Source organism: Loxodonta africana, chromosome 15 (genome assembly GCF_030014295.1).
Source record: "Loxodonta africana isolate mLoxAfr1 chromosome 15, mLoxAfr1.hap2, whole genome shotgun sequence".
NCBI classification, from domain to species: Eukaryota; Metazoa; Chordata; class Mammalia; order Proboscidea; family Elephantidae; genus Loxodonta; species Loxodonta africana.
This window is the reverse complement of record NC_087356.1, coordinates 66884377-66894652: the sequence shown is the minus strand read 5'-3', so window position 1 is coordinate 66894652 and position 10276 is coordinate 66884377. Positions and strand designations below refer to the sequence as shown.

At 36.6% G+C, this 10276-nt stretch overlaps 1 pseudogene; it reads left to right on the top strand.

Moving 5' to 3' along the window:
* Window positions 1–8618: 8618 nt before the first annotated feature.
* LOC135227709 (putative olfactory receptor 8G3) lies at window positions 8619–9573 on the top strand (annotated as a pseudogene).
* The last annotated feature ends 703 nt before the right edge of the window (window positions 9574–10276 follow it).

The window sequence follows — 10276 nt, the reverse complement described above, 5'->3', positions numbered from 1 at the left end:
GTACGGTTATGATTAATATACATGGGATTTGACACTTTGTTAGATAAGACTTACCTATCATGAGTCATAGAATGATCTGTTTGGTCTGTATCCTTTGATCTTCTTAATACTTAGTGTATTGGCCCTTGTTTATTAATAAGTGTGCAAATAAACTAGAAAAAAACTAATATCTAAAATAAATAATTTTTAACCATTTGAAATCTGCAAGATCAATCTGTACTAGTTACTAAGTCCAGAGAACTGTATTAAGGAATACGGGGGCATATGATGGATGATAAGACATAATTTCTGCCCACAAGATGATAACTGTACGGTGGAAGATAACTGTTAGCAGCCCTTGGCAGGACCAGCTTCCTCCAGCTCCTCCTGCCAGTTGCTGAGTTCCCACATCTTCTCTTGCTGGTGGTAGCAGAACCTGGATGTATTTCCCCATCTCTCCCTAGAATGGCTTTTCAGAGTCTTAAAGACCAGATAGTTCACTTTACTTTTAGAACCACTTCTAGATGAGAACTCCTGGTGTGTTCATTTTAGTGCTTCTGAGATTCAAAGCCTCCAAAATAGTCATATTAAGGAGAAACAAGCATGGACATCTCCATATAACTTCATGCTCTTTACTGCTCATCTCTATAAAGCTATGCCCAGAGGCAGAGCACGGGGCTACTGTTTTTTTTTTTTTTTTTTGACTAAGGGTGAGCATTTAAAGGTGGTTAAAGTGGATTTTTAAAATCATCTGAAAGGTTTAGCATGCATGAAACTGTGCTTGCTTTGTCATTAGCTTGTCATTGAGTAAAAAAAAAAAATTGTCATCGAGTTGATTTCTACCTATAGTGACCCTATAGGACAGAGAAGAATTTCTCATAGGGTTTCCAAGGAGTGCCTGGTGGATTCAAACTGCTGAACTTTTGATTAGCAGCAGTAGCTCTTAACTACCCTGCCACCAGTGTTTCTAAACATGTAACGTTGATACCCCAGCGTGATGCCACTTTTTACCTAACCACGTAAAAGCACAAGTCATAATGATAGAGGTGAGGCTCTTTCTCTTTTTGGAAACTAGAAGGAACATCTTTCTTTATTTTCTTTGTACTAATCAGTCCTTATCTACACACTTCATGTGTTAATGCTACAAAAAAAAATCTGTTCATCTATATACATATATATGTATATGATTCTTGTATTTATATACATTTATGTATAACATATATGTCTTTGTATTTGTATTATACACATAAATGCATACTGCTTAGATATGTTTTACAAGGGCTATGTGTGAGTCATTTTTATTGCATTACTCCAGGCATTGAACAAACATTCAGTTAGAACTTTATTTCCTCACTGATGGGTGATAGGTTAAATTAACTGTTTATAAGAATTGTACGTGTTTCAGAGGATTTATTTATACATTTCAAGTTTAATGAATTGCTTAATATGGCCCTTGTAACCATGGTCTTTGTGACTCAAACAGAATGATTAATCAAACTATGCAAATAAGGTATATGCAATCTGTGATGGCTGAGGTTATGGGTCAACTTGGCTAGGCCATGATTCCCAATATTGTATGGTTCTACTCCTTTTTATGTGTTGTGGATCCTGACCTCTACAGGTTGATGAGGCATTACTGGTCTAGGGCGTGTCTTGGGTTGTAGCCTTGCAGGTGGGCATGACTCAAGTGCCACCCTTACTAAAGTTATGCCCTTCCCTGAGGTGTGGCCTGCGTCTAAGATACACCTTTGTGCCCTGCTGAGGCTCTTTCTCTCCTTATCTTGATCCCACTTCTGGTTAGTTATCAATTGACTTCAGGTTCTTGGGTCTCAGGCCTGCTGTCCAACCTGCTGATTCTTGGAATCACAGGGCTCCACAGCCCCATTGGCCAGCGGCCTCTTGCGTGAGGTGATTTGCCAGCTTCAGCAGCCTTGAGAGCCAGGAGACTGTGATCTGATCTGCCTTTTTGGGCTTCTCAGCCCCTGCAGCCACATGAGCTGGGAGAATACTAAGCCCGACCCACAAATTTGGGACTTACCAACCTCTACAACTGCACGAGCCATTTCCTTTCTATGGTTCGTGAGTTCTGTGAGACATTGCAGAGAATTATAGAACCCAAATACGGGAGAGAGAGGAGCGAGGGGAGAGGGAATAGTTGATGTTAGAGATGGTAGAGATGATAGAGAGGTATTAAAAAAAAGCCGTTTGGAAAAGTTGAACATTTGGGACATCTTTAACCTCCTCCTCATAGACATGAGCTTTGTGCTGATCCTTATAAAAGAAATTATTCATTTAATATAAAAACTTTTTAACGGTGTTAATGCATATAAAAATGTTTGAACCATCTCTAGTTATTCTGACAACTGGTGGAAGACATGCTATCAAAATACTAGAATAGATATTATACAGGTTCCAAAATGGACATAAAGCTCTACCATAAAAAAGAAAGGAAAAAAAAATTGTTGAAAAACCTTGAAGGAGTAAACCTTTAACAAATTAGGAAGGAAAATACAAAATGCATAGTGCTTATAAAATACTTTTACAGAAGAATACATATAATCAAAAGTTTTAATAATAGCTGATAATATGGTATATTAAATATATTCTAACATTAAGCCCTATGATGAACTTGAATAATGTTGTCATAGTGAGTTTATCTTTCATCTCCTCTGACACAGGTTTTTTTTTTTTTTTTAATATCCAAAAGAAAACAATTCTTCATTTACAATCACCATCTTCATGGACTTCAGTGTGTCACAGAGACAGAATTGACTTTTACCTACTACGCTAATTAGGATTAGGTTTGGCTGTGAGACACACACATGCACTTGCACACAAACACAGAAACACACACATATACACACACAGCAGAGTGCCTTAACCAGAAGACAATTCAGGGTTGGTGTGATAGCTCACTCATCAGGGGTCACTTGTTCCTCTGCTGGCTCTGCTATGTAGCTTTTACCTTATGGTCCTAGATAATAGCTCCAAATCCATCATTCATTTCCGCCACCCAATCAGCAGAAAGGAAGCTGTGAAGAAGAGAATGCCTCCTCACTTGGAGTATACTACCTAGAAGTGACACTAATATCCACTAATATCCCTTTGGCTAGACGGAGTCACATTCCAAACCCAGATGCAAAGGAGGCTAAGAAATGCCATGGTTATCTTGTATGGCCATGTGCCAAACTGAGATTCAGGATACATATTACTGAGGAAGAAAGGAGAATGAGTATAAATAATAATAGCTATTTTAGCCACATCTTACAAAATTTGTATTTAGTCCACAGACAACTCTCTGTTGGTTTCTCAAGAGCTTAACATTTGGATTAGGCATGGTATCTAAGAAAATAATAGTTTTAAATGTGAGTAAAATAGAATGCATATACATAAATAAAATGTATTAATATTTTAATAACTACTAAGATATGCTAGAAAGGCATTAACTCTGCTGGGTGGGGTAGCTCATAGAATATCTCAACAAAGCTGGACTCATGTCTATGCCCTTGCCTTCATTCATGCTGCTTCCCTATCCTGAAATGTCCTTTGATTCCATCCTGACTTTCCAAATTTTACACACCTTTCAATGAAAAGCTCAAGTGTTTGTTTCTCCGTGCGTTTTTTACCATACTGGTTTATCATTAGGTGCATTTCTAGTTCATCACACATCCTATAGTAATACTGTCTTTTCTGGTATTGTTTACTGTTAATAAATGCTTGTAGATATCTCTATCAAGATTGTCAAATTCTTGAGAACAGAAAATTGTGTTTTGCTTGTATCATATTTCTTGGTCTATAAGTTATATAATTATTGTTTTTTTGTGTGCCATCAAGTCCATTCTGACTCACAGCAAGCCTGTAGAAGAGAGTAGAACTGCCTCATAGGGTTTTCTAGGCTGTAAATTTTACGTAAGTCTTTTCTCCATGGAGCCACTGGTGAGTTCGAACTGCTGTCTTTTTGGTTAGCAGCCTAGTGCATCACACTTTGTGCTACCAAGGCTCCTTATGTAATTATTTATATGCAAAATTTTCCACATGGGTTTATGGACTATCTTTACTAAGTTTTTGTCCTTCTTACTCCAATGTGCAAAAATAATAAAAAAATAAACAGATTAAAGCCCCCCATCAATCAGTAATTAAAACATTTAAGGTAAACTCAACTAGGCAAATTATCTCAATTATTGTATTTATTCATTATAATTATTATATTAAAATGACATAACATTTAATAAGTATTTTGAATCAATATTTCACAGTATAAATTTTACACCAACCAAGGTAATTCAGTCTTTATAATTAAATAATCTCTATAAATACATATGTTTTCAGTTTTTTCAAAACAATTCTCTTATTTTAAAAGAAAAAAGGAATTAATCGCTCCACGGTAGGCTTGTCAGGAACTCAAGGCAATATTTGCAAGATGTTTTCTTTCAGCCTCCAAATTAAAATATTCCATATACGACTGTTTTATAAGTACATCATAATATCTAAATATTGTAAGACGATATCATTGAGAAAAAAAATAAAACCTTTTAAGTCTTATATTTTAGGTTGTTTTCTTTTTCCTATGGGAAATCACTTTAGAAAATATATTTCTTCTATGTCTTCAACATTTTCTGACATTTTAATTTTTAAAAATGTACATAGCTTAGCTTGAAGCCTCCTGGAGCTCTAACAAGATCTTTCACATCTTTGTTTGAAATTCATAATGAAATAAGAGCAATAAATTACACTTATGTAAGAATATTAAATACATGAGAACCAATGGGGAAAAGAGGAAATTCTGAATATTTCCTTGCCCAAGAGTTGATACCTGTGAGACATGAATCTAGTGGGAGATCATTATGGCTGTTTATTTCTATTCAGAACCTTAGCATCTATATCCAGAATACAAATTCTTTCTATCGTATCAACCAACCACTGCAAAATGCCTGATGCCCTTGGAGATCAGCATCATAAGAGATCAAGACAAGTGATGCATAGTAATTGCCAAAGGAAACCTTGAGGTTATGCCTCATTCAGCATCAAAGAGTAGTGCAAGGTTAGTGTTCAGAACTATCCACTGGGATCATCAGAATCATTTTCCCCTCCAGGCCAATGGAAGAGAAAAATGTACAGCATTGAGCTCTTTAGGAAGAAGGAGGACTGTGTTTGAATCTGTCTTTGATTCTTAGGATCTTAGAGTCCTCTTCTCTAGCTTCTGTCCCATTGTACTTAATGATGAGCATAACTAATTATGTATCTCCACTTGTCCTCTGTCTCACTTATCTAGTGCTGCTTTAACAGAAATCCCACAAACAGATGGCTTTAACAAACGGATTTCTTTTCTCACAGTTTAGAAGGCTAGAAGTCTGAATTCAGGGTGCAAGCTCTATGGGGATGCTTTCTCCCTCTGTTGTCTCTGGAGGAAGGTCCTTGTCTCTTTTGAGCTTCTGCTTCTGGGCAATCTTCATGTGGCTTGGCAACTCTCTTCCCCATTTCTGCTCCTCTTGCTTGGTTAATCTCTTTTATATCTCAAAAGAGATTGGCTCAAGATACACCCTACACTAATCCTGCCTCATTAACATGACAAAGACAACCCATTCCCAACTGGGATTATAACAACAGACACAGAGGTTAGGATTTACAACACACATTATGGGGGGACCTAATTCAGTCCATAACACCCTCACTGTAATATTTATACACACAATTAATTTCCTTACCATCTCCCTGTCCCCTACATTATAAAATTATAGCAAACACTTCTTTGTTCATTTCAATTCAGGCACAGAGATATCTTTGCTCACTTACATTCAGTCTATGTTAACTTATCACTAACAATTTCATCTAACACATATTTGAGAGCCACTGTGCTAGGCACTTTTTTGAGTTTACAATCTAGGGAAGTAGAAAAACCAGTAAACAATTTATGATAAGCAATACAGAATTAAACGATTAAGTGCTAAATGTAAACATGAAAATATTCATGGATGTATAGAAAATGGTCTTATGGATTAAATTGGATTTTCTGCTATGCCTTAAATATTATATTAGATTTCAGAAGGATAGGAATTGAAAGGAGAAGAAAGTTAAGGAAATACAATGGGTCAAAACAAAGGGCCGTCCAAATGTCCTTTTGTGGAATAGCCGAAGTATGTGATTGTTGTTGTTATGTGCATTCGAGTCAATTCCTACTCATAGCAACCATATAGGACAGAGTAGAACTGTTCCAAAGGGTTTCCATGTAATGGTTGGTGGTTAGGTTAGCAGCTGAACTCTTAACTACTACTTGTAGGGAAATCAAAGAAGAAATTATAATAAAACTAATTTGTTTTTAGATGACACAAATCTTTGCATGCCATGAAAATTGGTCTGAACTTTATCCACAGAACATGGAGAATATTGATGGCATTTAAGAGTTTAAAATAATTGTGAATCTCTGTATTATTACACATATTAATGTAAAAAGGACAAATAGGAAAAGTAGGCTAAGAAAATAAATTATGGCCATCAGCCTGGAAATGAACATGTTGGGCAATTGAAAGTTATTTTAGAGAGAAACTTAATAGATTGCAATTGAAACAAAACTAAAATGAAGTTCTTGCCAACAGCCAGTAACTGTGCTAAGCACCTTCAGGTGTCATTTTATTTAGTTTTCACGCCACCTCCAAGAGATAGACATTAATATCTCTGTTTTTTTCCAGAGGCTTGGAGAGTGAAAGTAGTTTGCCCAAGGTCATACAGCAAACATGCAGCTGAGCTGAGATTTGAACTCAGGATTGTCTAACAATACAAAAAAAAAACAAACCCACTGCCGTCGAGTCAATTCCGACTCATAAAAAAAAAAGTAGTGCCCCTTAAATTTATAAAATCATGAAATGCTAGAATTGAGAGAGGTATTAAAGATGATATATCCAATGCTCCATGCATTGCTTTTGTCTTTGAACAATATAAATGCCAAGTGGTTATTCAGGCTATGCTTGAACAGTTTTAATTGTGAGTAGGTGGTTGCACACTAAGGCAGCTGATTTCATTTCTGGATATTTCTGACTGGTAGAGTGTTCTTACTTCTTGTGAAACAAAATGTCTCTGCATGGTTTTCAGCAGTTTGTTTTACTCCGGTCTCTTGAAAACATATTTAAAAAAGTCCAAAAAACCCTTTGCAGTCGAGTTAATTGCAACTCCTAGGTACCCTGTAGTACAGAGGAGAACTTCCCCTCAGGGCTTCCAATGTTGTAGTCTGTACAGAGCAGGCTGCCACATCTTTCTACCAAGGAGTGGCTGTTGGGTTCGAACTACCAACCTTTCAGTTACCAGCCAAACTGTCAACCACTGTACTACCAGGGCTCCTTAAAAAGTGTCCAACACCTCTTAAGCATAACATTGTAACCAGTTGAAGATGGCTGTCACATGCTGCATTTTTTTTTTTGCTAGTTATGTATCCCCAATTCTTTCCAGTATTTCTCAAAACACAAGATTTCTATTTTTCCTGAAATTTTGCAATTTCTCTGTATTCCACATACTGTATCCCAGCTAAACAGTTTTTCCTTCAGTCTTAAGTAGAAGTATGAATTTCTGTTTTGTAGACTCTATTTGTTTTATTTGCAAATGTAGACTAAATGTATGTGTCTTTGTAAATTCTACATTACACTGTTGACCAGTATTGTACTTAGACTGGAATCCAAAATTGTATGTTGCATGTGCTCTACTAATCCACTTCTCTGAAAACTTTAACTTCTGTAGAATATATGATTATAAAACCTGACCAGTGTAGAAGACTTGTCAAGTCTGTCTTCGAAAACCCTTCATATGTTTTAGTAATATGCGTAGTCTTCTAACCTCTACCACTTCAGCCATGAAGTTAGAGTAGTAGACCAATCATATCTACTGCTCTCCAGGCCACAGGGGTGGAATACATGACTGAAATTTAGGTCATTATATTTACTATGTCCCTGGGATTGTTCAACTAGAAAGAGTAGAAAACAGTATGTCACCCTTGGTGAAGCTGTTGACATTGTGTCAGATTAGCCAGGCAGTTATGTCCCTGCCTTATAGTCTGTGTGAAGGAAGCTGGGACAAAAAACCACAAAGTCTCATGATGAAAAGGTCTTGGCAGCTGTCCAGTCCTTCAGCTATTGTGAGTTGGGATTCTAGGAAGAAAAGTAACTCATACTAGTATTAGTTTTCACAGATTTATGAACCCTTTGTTTATTAATTATAAAAAGCATTCACTATTATTCCTTATTCAGTGTCAAATGTAAATGTAATTATTGTGCCTTTTAATATGTACGATTGTTAATGTAAACATAAAGAATATGGGAGCAGAAGAAAAAAACATTGAGAAAAAAATGACTAGCATTCCTTCTGACTGATCAAAAAAATTCACGAATTTGTGCTTTCTCTTAAAAATTTATAGAATATCTTCATTAGAAGCTCTTTGAAGTCTATAATTCCTTCTGTGCTCAACCATAGTCATTGGATTTTCCAAAGGCACATGAGAGGCTCAAGAGATCTCTGGAATATTAATCTCTTCTGATGAGGGCAAAAATAAGTATCTTCACAGAGTTACTTTCTCCCCTCCACACACAAACACACACATGTGCATACACTCACACACAGACACAAGTGAACTTATTTTCTCTGTTTTAGAACCTGTTGAGAGGAAAATGTACCACAGAAACCATTCCTTAGTAACTGAGTTCATCCTCTCTGGGCTAACAGAACATTCTGAACTCCAGCTGCCCCTCTTCTTCCTCTTCCTAGGAATCTATGTGGTCACAGTGATGGGGAACCTGGGCATGATCATGCTGACTGGACTCAGTTCTCACCTGCACACCACCATGTACTATTTCCACAGCAGTTTGTCCTTCATTGATCTCTGCCATTCCACTGTCATTACCCCCAAAATGCTGGTGAGGTTTTTGACAGAGATGAACACCATTTCCTGTCCTGAATGCATGTCTCAGCTCTATTTCTTCCTCATTTTTGCTACTGCAGAGTGTCACATGCTGGCTGCAATGGTATATGACTGTTATGTTCCATCCGTAACCCCTTGTTTTATAATGTTATCATGTCTTATCATATATGCTTCTGGCTCACAGTGGGATGTATATTTTAGGCATCATTGGGTCTACAATTCACACAGGTTTTATGTTGAAACTTCTGCAAGACCAATGTGGTTAACCATTATTTCTGTGATCTGTTTCTACTCCTGGAGTTATCTTGCTCCAGCATCTATATCAATGAATTATTGGCTCTGAGTCTGAGTGCATTTAATATTTTGACTCTTGTCTTAACTATGCTTGCTTCCTACACCTTTATCATTAGTAGCATTCTCCACGTTTGCTCCACTGAGGGCAGGTCTGAAGCCTTTAATACTTCAGCTCCCATATCTTGGCTGTCATGATCTTCTATAGTTCTGTAGCATTCATGTACCTGCATCCATCAAATGTCGGCTCCATGGACCAAGGTGAAGTGTCCTCTGTGTTCTACACTATTGTTGTGCCCATGCTGAGCCCCTTGATCTACCATCTGAAGAATAAGGATGTCAAATTTGTCCTGAAAAAAATTCTAGAAACTAAAGTATGCTCACAAATAGAATCAATGTTGTAATGTCTTATCAGAAACAGGTCTTTGGTTTGCCAATATATGTAATTTCTTCAGTTAATTATTGAAATTTTTGGGTTCATTGACACTTTTTTCCCCTATATAATATTTGCCCCAAAATCCCCTTCAGGCTACCTCTTTCTTCAAGCCTGTATTGCAATGAGTATATATATAGAAATTTGGAGAGTAAAATCAAAGGCTGTTTAGAATCACAAGAGTTATAGTTTCATTTTTAAATCATATACAAGCAAAAAAGAACAACATTGATGATGATTATGATAATGAGAGTAACATACATTATGGAGATTTTACAAGATGTCAAACCCTCTACTAAACAACTTAAGTGCATCATTTTATTTGTTATTTACAGTATTCCCCCAAGGCAAGCACTATTAGTATTCCCCTTTCAAAACTGAAGAAATTAAATCTTAAAGAGTTTGCATAACCTGTCTCAAGTCTCAAACAAAAAGCAATTAAGCCTGCAAACAAACTTGAGAAGTTTGACTCCAAGATTCATGATTGCACTCAAAGTGCTAATCAGACTAAGGTAATTGTAGGAGGTCTAAGGACTCCCTAAGAATTCTCTACACACCAAGTATTACTAGCTCCCCATATGACTTCTGCTGTTCACTAAGTATGTCGTTTTTATTGTTAGTTGTCCTGATGTCAGTTCCGACTCATGTAGAGACCCTACATAAAACAGAATGAA